The sequence below is a fragment of the Rhinolophus sinicus genome, chromosome 14, assembly GCF_057876585.1.
Source record: "Rhinolophus sinicus isolate RSI-liver-muscle chromosome 14, RSI-T2T, whole genome shotgun sequence".
In the NCBI taxonomy this organism is placed as follows: domain Eukaryota; kingdom Metazoa; phylum Chordata; class Mammalia; order Chiroptera; family Rhinolophidae; genus Rhinolophus; species Rhinolophus sinicus.
Genome location: NC_142514.1, coordinates 186,126,931 through 186,143,880, shown reverse-complemented (window position 1 = coordinate 186,143,880; position 16,950 = coordinate 186,126,931). Strand labels below are relative to the sequence as shown.

At 57.4% G+C, this 16,950-nt stretch overlaps 1 protein-coding gene across 23 annotated transcripts in view; it reads left to right on the top strand.

Moving 5' to 3' along the window:
• The window catches only part of SHANK2 (SH3 and multiple ankyrin repeat domains 2), a 459,770-nt gene that overhangs the window by 366,954 nt on the left and 75,866 nt on the right, over positions 1–16,950 (top strand). The window lies entirely within an intron of this gene.

Sequence of the window (16,950 nt, the reverse complement as noted above, 5' to 3'; positions counted from 1 at the left end):
CCCATGCTTCCAGCACCACGGTGTGTAGAAAATAATTTTCCCCAGGTTCCACGGCACTGACTTGGTCATCAGCCAAGCCAACCACATGGGTGCAGGCCATTGTCTGCTGTCACCGTCTCTCTCAGCATCGTCTTAACTGCGTCTGAGAAAGGTTCCCCTCCCCCACTCCACTCACCTTGCCCATCTTCAGGGTTATTTCAGCTATTCACTTTTCCATATACATTTTTTTTAATTAGTTTCAGGTGTAGAAAACAATGTACTAGTTAGACATTTCACCCCTCACAAAGTGATAACCCCACCCCCAATCTACTACCCCTCTGACATTGTATATAGCTGTTACAATTCCATTGACTCTATTCCCTCTGCTGTATTCCATATCTCATGACTACATGTGTATTTAATTATAGTTGACATTCAATATTATTCAGCTTCAGGTGTGCAGCGCAGTGGTGAGACATCTACACAAGTCCATGAAGTGGTCTCCTTAATAAGACAAGTCCATATACATTTTTAAATCAGCTTATCAAGTTACACACACACACACACACACACACACACACACACACACACGTCCCTGTTGATTAGACTTGCACTGACCCATTTGGGGGAGAATTAACACAACTGCATATTGTTTTCCCACCCAAAAACATGATCTATTTCTCTGTTTATTTAGGTCATCTGTAACGTCTTTCAAACAGATTTTATAATTGTCACCATCAAAATCTTCTGCGTTTTTTTAGATTTATTCCTAGGTAGTTTAAATTTTGTTGTTTCATGGTGTTTCTTTCAAAATGTCTTTTGCTGATTGTTGCTGGAATGTAGAAATCAGCTGACTTAGATATATTGATTTTTTTTTTTTTTAAATCAGCCACCTTGCTAAACTCTCTCACGAATTCTCATCTTTTGTCTGTTGGTTATGTCTTGTATTCTTTTTGTTCTCTACTAGCAAGGACTTGCCCTCAATAAAATGTTGAATAAAAGTGGTGATAGGGCCTGCCCGGTGGCTCAGGCGGTTAGAGCTCCATGCTCCTAACTCCGAAGGCTGCCGTTTCCATTCCCACATGGGCCAGTGGGCTCTCAACCACAAGGTTGCCAGTTCAACTCCTCGAGTCCCGCAAGGGATGGTGGGCAGCGCCCCCTGCAACTAAGATTGAACACGGCACCTTGAGCTGAGCTGCCTCCTGGATGGCTCAGTTGGTTGGAGCGTGGGCTCTCAACCACAAGGTTGCCAGTTCAATTCCTCGACTCCCGCAAGGGATGGTGGGCTCTGCCCCCTGCAACTAGAAAACGGCAACTGGACCTGGAGCTGAGCTGCACCCTCCACAACTAAGACTGAAAGGACAACAACTTGACTTGGATAAAAAGTCCTGGAAGTACACGCTATTCCCCAATAAAGTCCTGTTCCCCTTCCCCAATAATTAATAAATAAATAAATAAATAAATAAATAAATAAATAAATAAATAAATAAAATAAAATGAAATTAATGATGCGTTTAAAAAAAAAAGTGGTGATAATGGTCACACTTGTCTTGCTCCTGATCTTACAGAAATGCTTTCCAAATTTCTTTTGATTTCAGTATTTTTTTCAACATGCAGTCTCTCAGGTTAAGTAAAGCTTTCCATTCTCTTCCTAGTGTGCCGAGGGGTTTTGACTTAATTGCAAATGGATATCACAGTTTATCAAGGGCTTTTGTACATCACTTGGGAATTTCATGTGGTTTTTCTCTTTTGCTAATTAATTATGTTGATTTTCTAGTAGAGTCGTCCTAGGTTCCTAGCATTACGCAACTTATAATGTAGTAATCTTTTTAATATGTTGCTAAATTCCATTTGCTAATATTTCATTGAGGATTTTTGCATCTAAGTTCATGAATGAGATTTGCCTATAATTCTGCTTTCTTATACTATTCTTTTCTGATCTGAGAACTGACCTTATGCCAGTCTCACAAAGCAAACTGGGAAGCGTTCTCTCTTTTTCCTCTGGAAGACATTTTTGGGGTTAGGATTATTTGTTCCTTCCATGACAGGTCGACCCCGCTCAGAAAGCATCTGGGCCTCCTGTGTTCCTTCCTTGTGGAAGGAGTCGTATCTCCTGGTGCAGTTTCTTTCATGCTTACAGGGCTTTCCGGTTTTAATTTCTTCTTCAGTCACTGTGCGAGCTGTGGTTCCATTCTAAACTCCTTCCCAGTTATTCAAGGCCCCCAAGCCTGTATATCCAGCCTCTTCCTCCTCTGCCTCAAACACCCAACAGTCTACCTAACAAATCTGCATAGTCTACACGTCATTCATCCAACACACATTAAATGTCTGATGGAACCTTTCTGCCCCTCACCCACAGCTGGAAGTGGGCTCGCTGGCCCTCCCTGGGACCCTGGCCGCAGTGCATCTCCCTGCTGGCTTTGGACTCCACTGGGGGGGGGGGGGGGGCGGATCACTGCTGGGTTCCAGGCAGGCCCTGCCTGTGCCCAGCACGTGGCAGGAGTTCTGAAGGGTATCCAGAGGGTCAGCTGTGCAGCGGGAGTGCATGGGCTTCGGGGACAGCTGCCCTCAGGCCCTCCTGGATGGGGTGCCAGGAGGTGACATCTACTGCAGGACCTACAGGGGGAATGGGGACTTTGCCAGATGAAGGAGACTCTCGTCCCCACTGGTGCTGCACAGGCTGCCACTCATGTGGCTCTTCCAACAAGCCCTGAGCTCACAGCGTGGTCAGGAGAAAACTTTCTCTCAAGCTCCTTCCAGCTTCCTGTGCTGACTAAGGATTGCAGCCCTCCCATTTCCCAGGCTCGAGTCCCTGGAGTCGTGGGGACCTGGGCCCCTGCACTGTGCTGTGGAGGGAACGAGCTCAGAGGAGGCGGAGGGCCAGAGTGGAGAGCGAACAGGAGACAGGGCAGGGGCCGGAGCCCTTGTGCCTGTTACGTGCCCCAGCCCGTCCACCCCACCTGAGCCTGGAGGGAGGAACATCACACATGGGCACCAGGTGTGTTTCGGGCTCAGCTCTCTTCAGAGGGCCTGGGGATGTCAGTCTGGCCTTCTGAATGGACAGAAAATACCAATGTAGACACACCTCAGTCATGGGGATAAAAACAGCTTAGATCAGTACACGGCCATAGAAAGACTGAAATGAAGTAAACAGCATCCGAACAGGCTGCAGTGGCTGAATGGTAGCCCCTCAATTTCATGTCTACCCAGAACCTGTGATGTGACCTCATTTAGAGAAAAGGTCTTGGCAGGTGTCCTTAAGTGGAGGACCCCGAGACAAAAGCATCCTGGGCTACCCAGGAGGGTCCTACATCCAGTCAGCAGTTGGCGTCCTTAGAAGAGACAGGAGAGGGACACAGAGAAGGCAACGCGACCACTGAGGCAGAGACTGGGGTGGTGCGGCCACATGCCCAGGGACGCCTAGAGCCCCCTGAAGCCAGAAGGGGCAGGAAGGAGGCTCTCTTGGGGCCTCTGGAGGGAGCACGGCCCTGTGACACCTGGATTTCTGACTTCTGGTCTCCAGAACTTAGTGGAAATAAATACCTGTTGTTTTAAGCCTCCAGTTAGAGGCAATTTGTTACGGCCGCCCCAAGACACCGATATACAGGGCTGTCTCTGGCAGTGGCGTTGCGTGACTTGGCTTCATATCAGTGACATGTCCTGAGACAAGCCTCACCCTCCACTGCCCCGGATCCCTCCTGTCCTCGACACCGCTGGTCATTCCCTTTAGACTCATGACCAGCTTTGAGCGTAGGCGTGGCTTCCCATTTTACAGGTGGGAAAACTGAGGCTCAGTGCATTTCGGTGGCCAGAATTACAGTAAATGAGTGGCAGGGCCAGGATTTGAACCCAAGACAGTCGGTTGGATAGTGGCGGCTCCTGGGACAACTGAGATGGTAGATCCTAGGGTCACGACAACCTCTGAGCACCCTCCCCCACCCCACCCCTTCCCAGTAGGTCCTCATAAAGCTATTTTCACTTGTCCCTTCACAGATGAGTCTGGTCTCCCCCAGAAAGACCCTCAGTGAAAGGGCCATGCCCTCCCCCGGGTACACCATCCGGTGGCAGCCTCAATACATGTGGCAGAGGTCAGCAGTTAGTGTCGCATGTAGGCTGCACGGCGGGGAGAGGACAGACACCCCTGTCCACTGCCCCCAGGATGAACCCCGGTGCCCGCAGTGGCCCCATGTCTCCTCCAGTCTTCTCTCAGCTGCACCAACCGCACCCCAGGCCCTTCACCTGCAGGCCTCTGCCCATGCCGTGCCCTCTGCCCGACACACCATCCCCAGCCCCCTGTTAGCCTTCAGGTTACAGCTTGGACGCCACTTCCTCTGAGAAGCATCCGTGATTTTCTTAGCGTGGGTGAGGGCCCAGCTCCAGACGCCCCCCCAGCCCCTCAGGGCCCTGGGCGTGCTATCAGAGGACCCATGACCCCAGGCCAAGACGAACTGTCTGGGGGTCCAGACGGTACCTTGCAGGAGGTGCAGAGGGAATGCGGGAGTGGAGAAGCAGCGGGGTGGGTGGGGTGGGAATGCCCGGCCCCTGTGAAGCACCGGCCCAGCTGGCCCGGGCAGTGCCTGCCAGACCCCCGCACCCACATGTGATTCTGCTCTGGGCATTTCTCGTTTCAGCTCTGCGGTGCTTTGGGCATAGCGAGGCCGGGGGTCGCATACCAGGACCCAGGCTGTGTCTGTGGACTGTGGTGTTTCCCATGGGCCCAGAACCTTAAAACGCCTGGGGGGGCAGGGACCTGGGAGGTTCTCCCCCTCGCCCTGCCCGACTGCAGCCCATCCCTCAGAAGCACCTGAAAGTGCCCCCCCACCCACCCACGTGGCCTGTGGTTTTTCTGAAACCACCTGGCAGACATGCCACTTCCTTTTGGTTCCCAGTAACAAGGTGGGCTGGAGGGAAATGCAGTGGGTCCGAGGCCTGCAGGCACCCCTCAGGCCTCTACAGATGTGTGGCGAGCACCTGCTGTGTGCCAGGTGCTTCTCAGAGCTCGCTGGGGAGCACACTCACTTGGGGGTGAAGGACATGGGGTGGCCGTAACTAAAGACCACACGTTAGCTTAAAACAACACAAATGTATCCTCTCCATCCGGAGACCAGAATTCCAAACTCGAGGTGTCGGGAGGGTTGGTTGTCTCGGAGGCTGCAGGCGATGGTCATTCCTGCCTCTTCTGGCTTCTGGGGGCTCCAGGAGTCCCTGGGCTGGGGGCCACATCCCCCCAACCTCTGCCTCCGTCATCACACGGGCTTCTCCCCTTCATGTCTGTGCGTTCTCCCTTCGTACAGGGGCACCACTCATTAGACTGGGGGCCCACCCTACTCCAGCGTGACCTCAGCGTCACAGATCACATCTGCAGAGACCGTATGTCCACATAAGGTCCCATTCTGAGGTTCTGGGTGCACATGTCTCACGGGGGACACCACTTAACCCAGTACAGGGAGGCCCCTTGGCCCAGGAAAGGCCTATGGTTGTCATCTTTTCCTCACCTCTCCCTCACTAGGGGGTGTAAGCTGGGTGCCTTCCTGGAGCTGTGGTTCGGGGGCTGCTGGGCTGCAGAGCAAGTGGCCCCGGGCGGAGGGAGGGCACCGAGCCAGGTGAGTGTGGCTCCCTCTGGGCCACGGAAGCCCCATCTCCTGGATAAAAGCTCGTCTTTAAAACAAGCCTCAGTCACATTATAAATAAATGTATGGAATTCCACGTTGCTGCAGATGGCACTATGTATTTTTAACAAGCGCAAGCAGACTCAGGAGGCTGGGAGGGAGCCTGGGGAGGGTGGAGCTGGCACCGGGGCGTCAGGGGTGGCCAGGCTGCAGCCCTCCACCCGCCCGCAGGGGCCAGGAAGGATCCCTGCTCAGAACCCGGGGCCAGGGTGACGACGGCCTGCAGTTTTGGCACAGAGCAAGCGTCTGGGCGCCCTGGCCGTGGGAGGATGGAGGGGGGCCCCGGAGGCTGCAGAAACCATGGCTGTGGCAGCCAGGCACTTCCTGAGCCCCGCCTGTCACTGCTGCTGAGCGTTCAGCCCATGGAGGGGCCTGCCGCCCGCATCCCCAGCCGCACCGGAAGCAAGAAGTGTCAGATGAGTGTGGCCACGTGCGGCCTCCGTAAGGAAATGGGCTCCAGGAAGAGAACCCCCCTCCCCAGGCTGGAAGCCCTTCTTGGTCATCATGTGTTCAAGTTCACTTTTTAAATTCTTACTGAAAGGGAAATGAGCCATTTTGCAGTGTGCAATCAGTGGCCTTTTGTGAGTCCACGGTAACGTGCAGTCACCCCTCTAACAAGTCCCCAGACGTTTTCATGACCCCAAACTATAACCCTGTACTTACCAGTTGTCATTGCCCAGTGCCTCCCCGACAGCCTGGCACCCGCTCGTGGATTTTCCGTCTCTGTGGGTTTGCCTGTCCTGGGCGTTTTGTGCCCATGGAATCAATGTGATGTGTGGCCTTTTGCGTGGGCACTTTCTCTGAGCACGTTGTACAGGGTCACCCACATCTGTAGCGTGTTGGGGCTTCACGCCTCTTTATGGCTGAGTAATATCCTGCTGCGTGGATGGACGTTCGTGTTTTGTTCGTCTGTCCATCCATCGAGGGACCTTTGATGGGTGTGGAGCTCATCTTTAAAAAGGACCTATTTTTCTATTGGCACAAACCACCCGTGGCCCTGAATGTTCTCCCTGTCTTCGTGGACAGGGAGGCGGGGCCCGTGAGGACAAGGGGATTCAGGTGGGACAGTGGCCATGGCCAGGGCAGTCTGGGGAGGGCGCAGTGTGGCCGCTGTCTCCCTGGGAGATCCATCCTGGCCCCTCCTTGTCTGGTGGCCCTGGGCTAGGTGGCTACAGAGCAGCCCTTGGTCACTGTCCCCACAAGTGGGTCTACGCCATGCCTGACACCACAGGCCCTGTGTCTTTTTCACTCATCATTGCGTCAGAGAGGCCCAGAATGGTGTCCGGTGTGTACTTGCTGAATGAGTGAATGAATGAATGAACAAATGCAGGAACAAGCGATAATAGCTGCACAGACCCCTCAGCCCCGGCCTGCCCAACTGACACCCGCAGCACGCCAGCTCTTGGTCTCGGCCCCTCACCCTTCTTACGTGGGCAGTGGCTTAGGGCTTCGAGGCCCTGGGGGCCTGCCCACGACCAGGAGGTGGACGGGCCGTCCTACAGACGCCTGTCATGGGCACAGGTGCGGCCCGTTTGCACTTTGGTCGTCCTGTTCTTTTCTTCTTGCAGCCGGAGCCGGGAGAATGCACACTCCCGTCTGTCACACAGAGATGTAGGCTCTTGGCCTGTCGGGCATCTTGTGAAAGAAGTTCCCGTTCAAACGGCCCTTTTGTCTATGGAGGATTGGAGAGGGGACCCCAGTGCCCCCCCACAATCTCCACCTGTCTCCTGGGGTCCATTCCCAGCTAATGTCCTGTTGAACCACCCGGGCACCTCCCAACAGCCAGGGGCACCAGCCGGCAGACTCAAGGGACAACATTTTCCTTTTGTCGCCCAAGAAGGTGGTATATTTCACATGGCCACAAAGACCCCCACACCAGGCTTCCTGGCACTTAATGTCCATCACTCATTCATGCATTCATTCGTTCACCGAGCTAGTTGTGGACGACGGCCACATGGGATATTGGAGGAAGTGCTTTCTGAGCACTTTGGTGTTTGCCAGCTTTCTTCCTCGGAAATTCCGTGAGGCAGTTCTAATTAGACCTGCCCAGCAGAGGAAACAGGAGCTCAGGTTGGTGAAACGGCAATGGTGAACCTCCAGGACCCCTTTGGGGTTCATTAGCTTTCCGAGAACCAAAGAGCCTAGAAAAGACATTTTAAGGCTCTAGAATTCTCTAAAATGGTAATGGAGTCATTTAAATTACTAAATATTTAATAACGGGACACAAACGTCATTCGCGGTTAAATCAAATTTTCATCGTAAACTAATTCAAAGGTTAGATGGTCTCACACTTGGCCAGAGGCTCAGGGAGGCACGTGACCACTGAGCGTCTGGCCCATCCTCAGTCCGGCCGCCCCAGCCCACGCACCTGCAGGAGCAGAAGTACACAGGTGTCTTCCAAACGTTTTCCAGCCAAAGAATCGCACTGGCTGGGAGTATATGCATCCGTGTTTGAAATGGCATCTAGAGATCACCAGAGCAGCAGACGGGGCCTCGGGCCTGCCCTGAGCGGGGGGGGGGGGGGGGGGCTCCACCCATCGTCCTGGGCAAGAGCCGTGTGCAGTGTGGGGTGAGGCCCCCACCCCCTCATGGCGCCGCCCCAGGGAGCTGCTGGCTTCTGGCGGGAGTCTTTCTTCCTTTTAGTGGTGAGTGTTCACTGAATGACTTCTGCGTGGCAGCCTTGGTGGCAAGCTTGGGGGCAAATGGCCTGAAGCCTCCCCGGCCACCCCATGTGAGCTGGAGGTGCCTGGGCTTCACGGTGTGGGAGGCTGCAGCCCCGAAGGGCGGGGGTGGGCGGCAGGACTGGCCGACCACGTGTGTGACTCATGTGTGGCACCTGCAGGCATGTAGGGAGTGCTTGGCACACAAATGTCAGCTGGTAGTTGGATGATGGGGGAAATGTGGGGCCAGGGAAAGGGCGTGAGGCTGTCCGGGAGCCTCGGCCTGGGTGCCGATAGCTTGCAGCTGAAGAGGGTCGATTCCCAGCTGCGGGGCTATCCCCAGCTGCTGGAGAACGCGGGCTGTGCCCACATGCGCACGTGTGACACACACGCTGTCACGCTCCACCAGGCACAGCGCTCTGCTCTGTCATCGGCCCAGGCCTGGTCCACGTCGAGTCAGCAGAGGCCAGTGCCCCACGGTCCCACTTTTCACGAGGCAGCTGAATAGCAGGGTGGCCTGCAGACAACGGGAGCGGCCGCCCACCCACATCCCAGCAGACTTGCACTGGTGTCCCATGGCCTGTGCGCAGGGCCGAGGTGGAGGATGAAGTCCAACCCCACAGTGGGGGGCAGAGGGACAAGCCACGAGCACAGGACAGTGTCTTAGGGAGAGAACATGTGATGGGACCGAAGGAAGGTCAGCTCTGATGAGGTCTGTGGTGGACTGAATGGCGTCCCCCTAACTTCCTGCGTTGCAGCCCTAACCCCGATGGGAGGGCATTTGGAGGTGGGGCGTTTGGGTGGGTGGGGGGGGCCAGAGCCCTCTCTCTGCCCCGTGAGGTCACGGGGGAAACCGCTGTCTCCGGAAAGAGAGCTCTCACCAGGGACCTGGCCGTGCTGACACCTGACCTTGGCCTCCCAGCCTCCGGATGGCGAGGCAGTAAATTCCATGTTTTAAGTCCCCGGTCTGTGGTATCGTGTTGTGGCCTGAGGCTGGACATCTGAGCGAACTGCCTTCGGAGACCCCGGCATAGCTCTCCGCAGAACACTGCGTGGCCATGAGTAACGATGCCAGAAATCGGGGTGTCCTGGCCAAGACAGCCATGCCGCGTCCTAAGTGATAAGAGCAGGAGGGAGGGGTCACAGACTCGAGAGTGACCGCATTTTATGAAAAAGGACACCTATGTGTTTCGGTGTTCATACAAGTACCAGAGATGCACAGGGAAATTCTGAATAATACGCGTTTGCCGTCGCCCCTGGGAACGGGCCTGAGACTGGGGGAGGCGAAAGGTGGGACTTCTGCTTCTCTGCATTCCTTGTGTAGTCAGTAGCAGTGCATTCTGGGACAACGTTTTTAAGCACCGCCCACTCTGGAAGGTGGGGCTCTCACCTGTCCCAGATATTGGTCACCTGCAGGACACCCGCCCACGATCGGCATTGGCTGCAAGCTGTGCTTCCCTCGCCATTCTCCTAGGAGAAGCAGCCCAGAGAAAGAAAGGAGAGGAAGGACATTCCTTTTTCAAAGTTTCAGATGTCTTGTGACCAGTCTTGCCAGTTGGTTTCCATGGAGATGTTGCTGCAGCCCAGGGATCGACGCTGACGGTACACGCACGCTCCCCCCACGTGCCACTTGGCTGGCCACACAGGTGCCGCCACCAGATCCCCATGGAGCTCCGGGAGCCCACGCGGCCCGCGTGAGCGGGCAGCAAGCCTCAGGGCCACCTGTGCGCTGGTTCCGGCTCTGCCTTAAGAGCAGCAAAACCAATAAATGAACGCAGCGGCGTCCTGCCAGCATTCCCACCCCCTGGCACCTCCCTCGCATCCACCTGCCACATCTGCCTGCAGGGGTCTCCCTACGATGCAAAGCTCATTGTGCCCCCATTTCCAAATATGCCCCAGATGCTCCCGTGGGGTGAGCTCTCTTGCCTCTGGGGTTCGGCCCTTCCTGGCCGACCTGGGCACTGGCCAGGCCTGATGGTCTCATGCTCAGAGAAGCCTCCCCTGACCGCCCTCCGTTAGAATGACCCCCACTGGGGCACACATCCCCAGGGCAGCACTTGTGCCCTCCAAGAACCTGCACCACACTGAGGTTACTTGTTCATTCGTTGTTGCCAGAGGCTGGGAGCTCCACAGGGCAAGGGTCAAATCCTGTCTCCCTCTGGGAGGTGCTCGTAGTTCAAATAGCTGTTGGATGGATGTTGGATGGATGGATGGATGGGTTGATGGATAGAATCTGTCCCTGTTCTTAGAAACAAAGAACAGAGACCGATTCTGGCTGACTCTTTTTAATGACAGTTGGGGGGTATTGTAAGGCAGTGTGGCCTGGGAATCAAAGCCGTGGGGACCCCGGGCAGCTCGGCAGAATGGCCGCTTTCCCGGCCCCTCCTCACGCTACCCCAGCTTCTCTCTGCTGGTCGTTTCCCTTGTCACTGGCCCTGAAATCTCTGATTCCAAAAGCAGCCAGGCCATCTGGCTCTACCAGTCATCTCTGCCCCATCGGCAGTGCCCTTTGCACCAGGTCCTGGCACCGGCCCGTGGCCAGCCCCTGGAAGAGCCCCCGCCCGGGCCAGGAACCTCTCTGGGGTCAGTCATGCTGCCTGTGCACAGTGCACGGTGCTGTTTCCCTAAGCTGGGGGGCGGGTGCTGTGGCCTGAGCGGTCCCATCTGTCACATGCAACATCCACTGCAACCTCTACGGCACCCAGATCAAGCCTTGGCACCGACGCTGCCGGGGTCGTTGCAGTGGAGCCTGGGGCCGGCCTGTCCCCTGTGCTGCCCCTCAGGCCAGGTGCCAGCTCTCGCAGGGAGAGTGACTGGTCTCAGATGTGACCAGGTGACGAGCACTCCAGGAAATGACAGGCAGGTAAGGGGTGGGGGCAGTATTAGCAGTAGGTCAGGGGACTTCGGTGTGAAGAGTGGGGGCGCCGTGCGGACCGGGGAGAACGTCGGGCCAGCCCCCGGGCAGCTGGAGGACAGTGGGGAGGCCCGTGGGCTGGCTGAGTGAGCAGGGAGAGCGGCAGGTGGTGAGGAAGAGGTGTGGCCACGACCTCATACGCCTGCGTGTGGGGTTGGCTTTTACTCCCAGTGGAATGGTTCGTGCCGTGGGCAGGAAGACCTTCGGCCACTGGGTTGCGAATAAACTGCAGAGGGGCGAAGGCAGCCGTGGGGAACCAGTTAGGAGGTCCCTGCCTGGATCCGAGCATGAGGGGCCTGACAATGGGCATGTCGGTGGGCAGACTCAGGGGACTTTGAAGGCGGTGCCCAGCTGGTTTGCTCGTGGCTCGGGGTGGGGGAGTGAGAGGAGAGGACTCCAGCCTTTTTCCTGAGCAGCTCAGAAGAGAGGGAGCTAGGCCTGGGGACCTGGGGATGCGGTTACCAGAGCATCTGTGCCCTGCACCGTCTGGTGAGGCCTCCTGGCACTGCCCCGTCTGTAGCGCAGAAGTTAGCCGGCCCTTGCAATAGCGTGAGCTAATGAAAGTGAAGCCTGCCGGTATTTGCCAAGCAGTCACTAGGTTGTCAGCACTGGATGTGACTTAAGTGGTTCCGCCCACACAGCTACCGGGTGCTCTGAGTACTGACGTCCAGCTGGCCCTTGTCCCTCGCGGCCTGCCAGCCCCCAGCCCTCCCGTGTTCCTGCCTGCAAGCCTTCCTCCCACCCCTGCGTCAGTCAGGGAGACACTGCTGGACCACCCAGAGTCCACTTGGGGTCCCCTGTACATGGAGCACCACGCACCCCTCCCCTGGGACCAGGCAGACTCCCCCCGAATCTCCCACTGTGCCCGTCAGCCAGCCAGCCAGGTTCACGCCCAGCACCAGCCCCGGCTGTCAGGTCACTTCCTGGCACCAGGCTTCATCCTGTCCATACAGTGGCAGCTTGGGCAGAGTGAGGTCCTGCGTGTGCGAGCTCTGTAAATGGTTCCCCAAGTGTCCCCTGTTTGTTCAACACAGAGACCCCACTCACAGACCCAGCGATTCAGACTGTGCGGGGAACGGGGCCAGGGTTCCCCACTTTTCCAGACTCCCCCAGCTGGTTCTGCAGATTGCCAGATTCCTGCCCGGCATCACAGCAGCGCCTCTGAGCGTCCGTTCTTTGGCTGTGATGCTGGGTGACGCCCTTCCAGAGACTCACACTGCGTCAGAAGCCACTTGCAACATCCGACCTCAGACTGGGTGTCCTGAGCCCCATGTCATCTGGGAGCCACATTTGACTAAGCAGGAATTCAGGGACACGTTTGCCCAGGCCCCAGACAGCCCTGCCTGCACCACCTCGTCAGGCCAAAGTGGGCTCCTCTGTATTGTCACATGTTGTCTGCTGCGTGTACACGGAGGCCACGGGGCTCCCAGATGAGAAGCAAAAGCGAACGGGTCCTCTCTGATAAGCATCTGAGCAGACAGAGTTTTGCCCCGGCGCCCCTTGTGCTGTTCAGACCCGTGTTACTAAGCTGATTGGATCTGGGGCCGGGCTTTGCTGCTCCACACACAGTCAGTCGGCACTAATGGAATTAGGGGGCTCGGAGGGACAGCGTGCTGGCAGGGGGCATTTAGGCGGTCCTCCCGCTGACTTCTTCCCCTGGCCCGGCCCGGCGTCACACAGACACTTGGCCCCTCAGAAGGGTGGTGTTTCCTTCTGTGCTCTGCTCGAGTCTCCGGGAGTCTCATGAAGCAGGCACAGGCCCCCCTTGATGGCGCCCATCTCCATCTGCTCTCTCCTTCGGCCGAGGCCTCCCCAACTCCCCACTCTGGCTGGGAGGGGAGGCTGGATCTGGCCAAGGATCTGTCCCCACTCAGCAACCAGAGAGCCGCAGGGCCTCTGTGGGCCTGTGGGGCAGGCCAGACCTGGGGCAGACATTGCAGCCTCGCCCACGGCACCAGGTGCTTCTCTGGACTCGAGGTGAAACGGAAGCCCAGAGAGGTCGAGCAGCTTCCCAGGTGTCACACAGCTCAGAGCAAGAATGGAGACAGGCTCCTTCCATGAAAGTGCAGGCTCACTATGCCCCCACGTGCTGGCCTGGGCGCCAGTCTCCAAATTTGTCCTTTCTTCTCAATTAGCTTAAAAGATACAGTGAAGATATGGTGTCGGTTAGAATTGAAACAGTAAAATACGATAAAATACATAAAAACAAAGTCCCAAACAACCCTAAAGTGAAGCAGAATATGTTCTCCACGTGGAAAGACTGCCGCTTTGGAGAACACTTTCCTAGTCTGGTGGAAAGGCTGACCACACTTGTGCTTTATTTCCGTGACCACAAAAGCTTTTCCTCTCTGACTCCCCCAGTCCCTGCCCACCCCCTGAGTCCTCGCGGGTGGCCCTGCTACGGCAAACGGAGCCTATTATATCTCCAATCCAGGCACTTCCTGTCTCCATCCAGCATCTTCCGTCCCCGGTTACGTCACTGAGGCTGTCTAACCAGGACACTATGTCCTGATGGCAGAAGGACCGGAGCTTCGAGGGTCCCCTGGCCATGCTGGGCTCCATGACAAGCAGAGCAGTGGAAGGGGAGGGCCCTGGGGTCACAGGGAGGACAGGGAGCCAGCACACCCGCCCCCACAGCCCTGCCGGCCTCCGGTGGCTCAAGCCCCACAGGCCTAGGGGTCTCGCTGTTTCTGCCTGTCCCAGCCTTGGCCGAGTCCAGGTTCTCTGTGGCTTTCTCCCTCAGGGAAGCCAGGCCGGGCAGCCACTGGTGGGGACAGAGGCTGGAAGCAAACTCGGAAGAGGCTTCGTATGTCTCCACGTGAGCCCCTGCCAAGGAGCCGTCCTGGTCCTGACAGAGACCGGCTCCCTTGCCTTCCCTTGCGAGCCCCATGGGCGCGTCCAGCTGCCTGGCGTCTTCCAGCTGGTGACAATGAGCAGACCCCAGATTGCCCAGGGTGAGGCTGTGTCACCAGCAGCACGTCAGAGACTCAATTCCATTGTGAAAGTGGGTGATGGATGCGGTTGAGTGTTCTGGAGGCCCACGAGGTGTGTGATAATGCGGGGGCGTTCGGAGACGGCCTGCCGGTGGGCGCGTGGGCGCCGGGGCCGCTGTAGGGTGCGGGGCTGAGCGGAGGGGTACTCAAGCACAGAAGGGAGCCAGCCATCTCACACATCACCCCCACCAGCCGTCCCCACCAGCCCCCACCCCTGTTAGCAACCGAAAGGGGAGGAGCTGGTCTGCGAAGACCCTTCTGTCTGCCCTCAGCCGTGACCTTCACAGCTTGCTCTTGGCTTTTGTGGACGTCGCTGTGCCGCTGTCTGAGGTTCCCTGGTGGCAGTAACAGGTGACCCCACACGTGGTGGCCTACACATCGCACATTTATTATCTTGCAGTTCTCGAGATGGGGAGAACGGGGCTTACAAAATCAAGGCATCGCAGGGCTGTGTTCCTTCTCGAAGCTTGAGGGGAGAATCCATCCTTTGCCTCTTCCGCCCACCTGCCAGAGGCCCCCCGCACTCCTTGGCTCGTGGCCCTGTGTCACCCCAGCCTCTGTGTCATTGTCACATCTCCCTCTCTGACTCTGACCTTCCTACCTCCCTCTTACAAGGACACTTGTGGTTTTAGAGCCCAGAACATCCAGGATGACCTTGCATCTCCAGATCCTTGACTCGGTCACATCCACACCGTCCCTCTTGTCCTGTAAGGTCACGTAGCCTCAAGTCCCGGGGATGAGGACATGGGCAGCTTGGGGCGGGGCAGGGGGAGGCATTATTACTGATGCTGGCCTGCAGAGGACAGGATCGGGGCTGCCCATGGCCCTGGCCTCCAGCCCTGGAGACGCCACCAGGGCCCAGGGAGCCCCGCTCCTCCACAGCCTCTCAGATCTGTCTGTTGTGCAGCCTGGGGCCTTGCGGCACAGGGGCCTGCCAGCCCCCTTTCCCAGAGAGGATGGAGGGGAGGGACACGCTGGGACCACAGGCTTTCCCGGCTGCACTCACCTTCCCACCAGCTCAGGCTCAGTGCCTCTGAGTCGTTTGGTTCTGCCCTGCCAAGCCCGGCCAGGCCCTCCTCCCCAGGGAGGCCTTCTAAGTTCCCTCTGTTTCACCTCCTGTCAGGAAGTGAGGGCCCCCGCCCCCTGCAGCTCCCCACGTGGCCGCCTCCCACAGCCCCACCCCCTCCGCTATGCTCTGCTCTCCCAGCCCTGCCAGCTCTATCCAGGGGCTGGGCTCTCCCAGGAGCCTGGTCAGACCTCCACGAGGTTCACGTCTCTGGGCTCCAGAGTCCAGGGAAACCCTTTTGTCAGGGTCACTGGGTTTTAGGGGAGGAGATTGTGGGGGAGCCGTCGGCACAGAGGGAGCCCAATAGGTCTCAGCCAGTGCTTGCTCTCCCGCCCCCAAAATTCCACCCGCACCCCAGAATCCCGGGTGCCCCTCCTTCCCCAGTGCTGGTGCCCTTTCCCCCTGACCCTCACCCTTATTACGAAGTACGTGTGACTATCCTTCCTGCCACAGATGACAGTGTCTGTCTCGTTCTCCGCCATGTCCCCACAAGCACACGACTGGTGCCGACAGACTCAAGGAAAAGTATGCAGGTGACATCGGAGGGTCCTGGCCCAGGGGGCAGGCTGGGGAGATTGCTGTCACCTTGCACTCGAAGCCTGTGGGTATTTGTAGGCAGGTCTCCTCTGCCTGGCACAGTCAGGGGCTGGTTGTAAGGTTTGGCCACGAGAGCTGTGGTACCCAGTGTAAGCTTCCCCTAGGGCACGAGGTGTCGCCTAGACCTTCCACACAGGACCATCAATTGACTCAGTGGCAGATCCTTGTCACCACCACACAGCACGGGTGAAGGGCCAGCATGGGCTGCCACACGGGGATGGAGGGTCTTTGTGACAGGTGGCCAGTGCCACTCAAGCACCGTGCCACGAGCAGGGCGATGGCATTTGAGTTTACAGCCCTGGGCTGGGCACCGAGCCTACAGAGACCAGCTCCTTCCCTGCAGGCCTCTGCAGGGAACTTTCCTGTCTTACAAACATGGGCCTGGGTCCCCAGGGGCCCCGTTGAGGAAGACGTGTTTAAACCCCTGCCCCAACCTTGAGCACAGGGGAGCCAGGTCCCACCCCGCCGTCCTCTCCAGGCCGCTCCAGCAGCCACAGACACTCATGGGGGCGATCCTGGAGCCAGGTCCCACCGCCTGCCCGTCACGGGACCCCACGCCGGGGCCCTCCCTCTGGTTTGTCAGGAAGTCGCACCCTTGTTTTTTATTTAGCTGCTCGGTCATGGCTAACACGCTCACGGGCTTCAAATGCAGCTCTTGAAAAGTATGACGGCTCCAGCACAGCCGGCAGAGTGAGCCGGGCTGGGGTGGCATCCCCGCCCTCAGCATCCTCACATACATACCAGGCCTGGCTGGGGCGCAGGTTCAAGAAGGCCTGCTTTCTGTAAGTCGGAGTCAGGCCAAGGATGCTCAGGCTCACCTGTAGGCAGCAAAGGGCTCACACTCACCTGCATTCACACTCACCTGCATTCACTCTCACCTGCACTCACACTCACCTGTCTTTTGGCCCCCGTTTATGATGCACCTTAGAGTCTGGGAGATTGGGTGACCTTCCTGAGCCCAGAAGGCTGCCGGGGGGCTGAGCCATGCCTGTCCAACCCCAGCCTGAGGGCGGGTGGCTGTCCCCAGGGACCGGCACAGAGCTGTACCTGCAGTGGGGTCCCCCTCACCCAC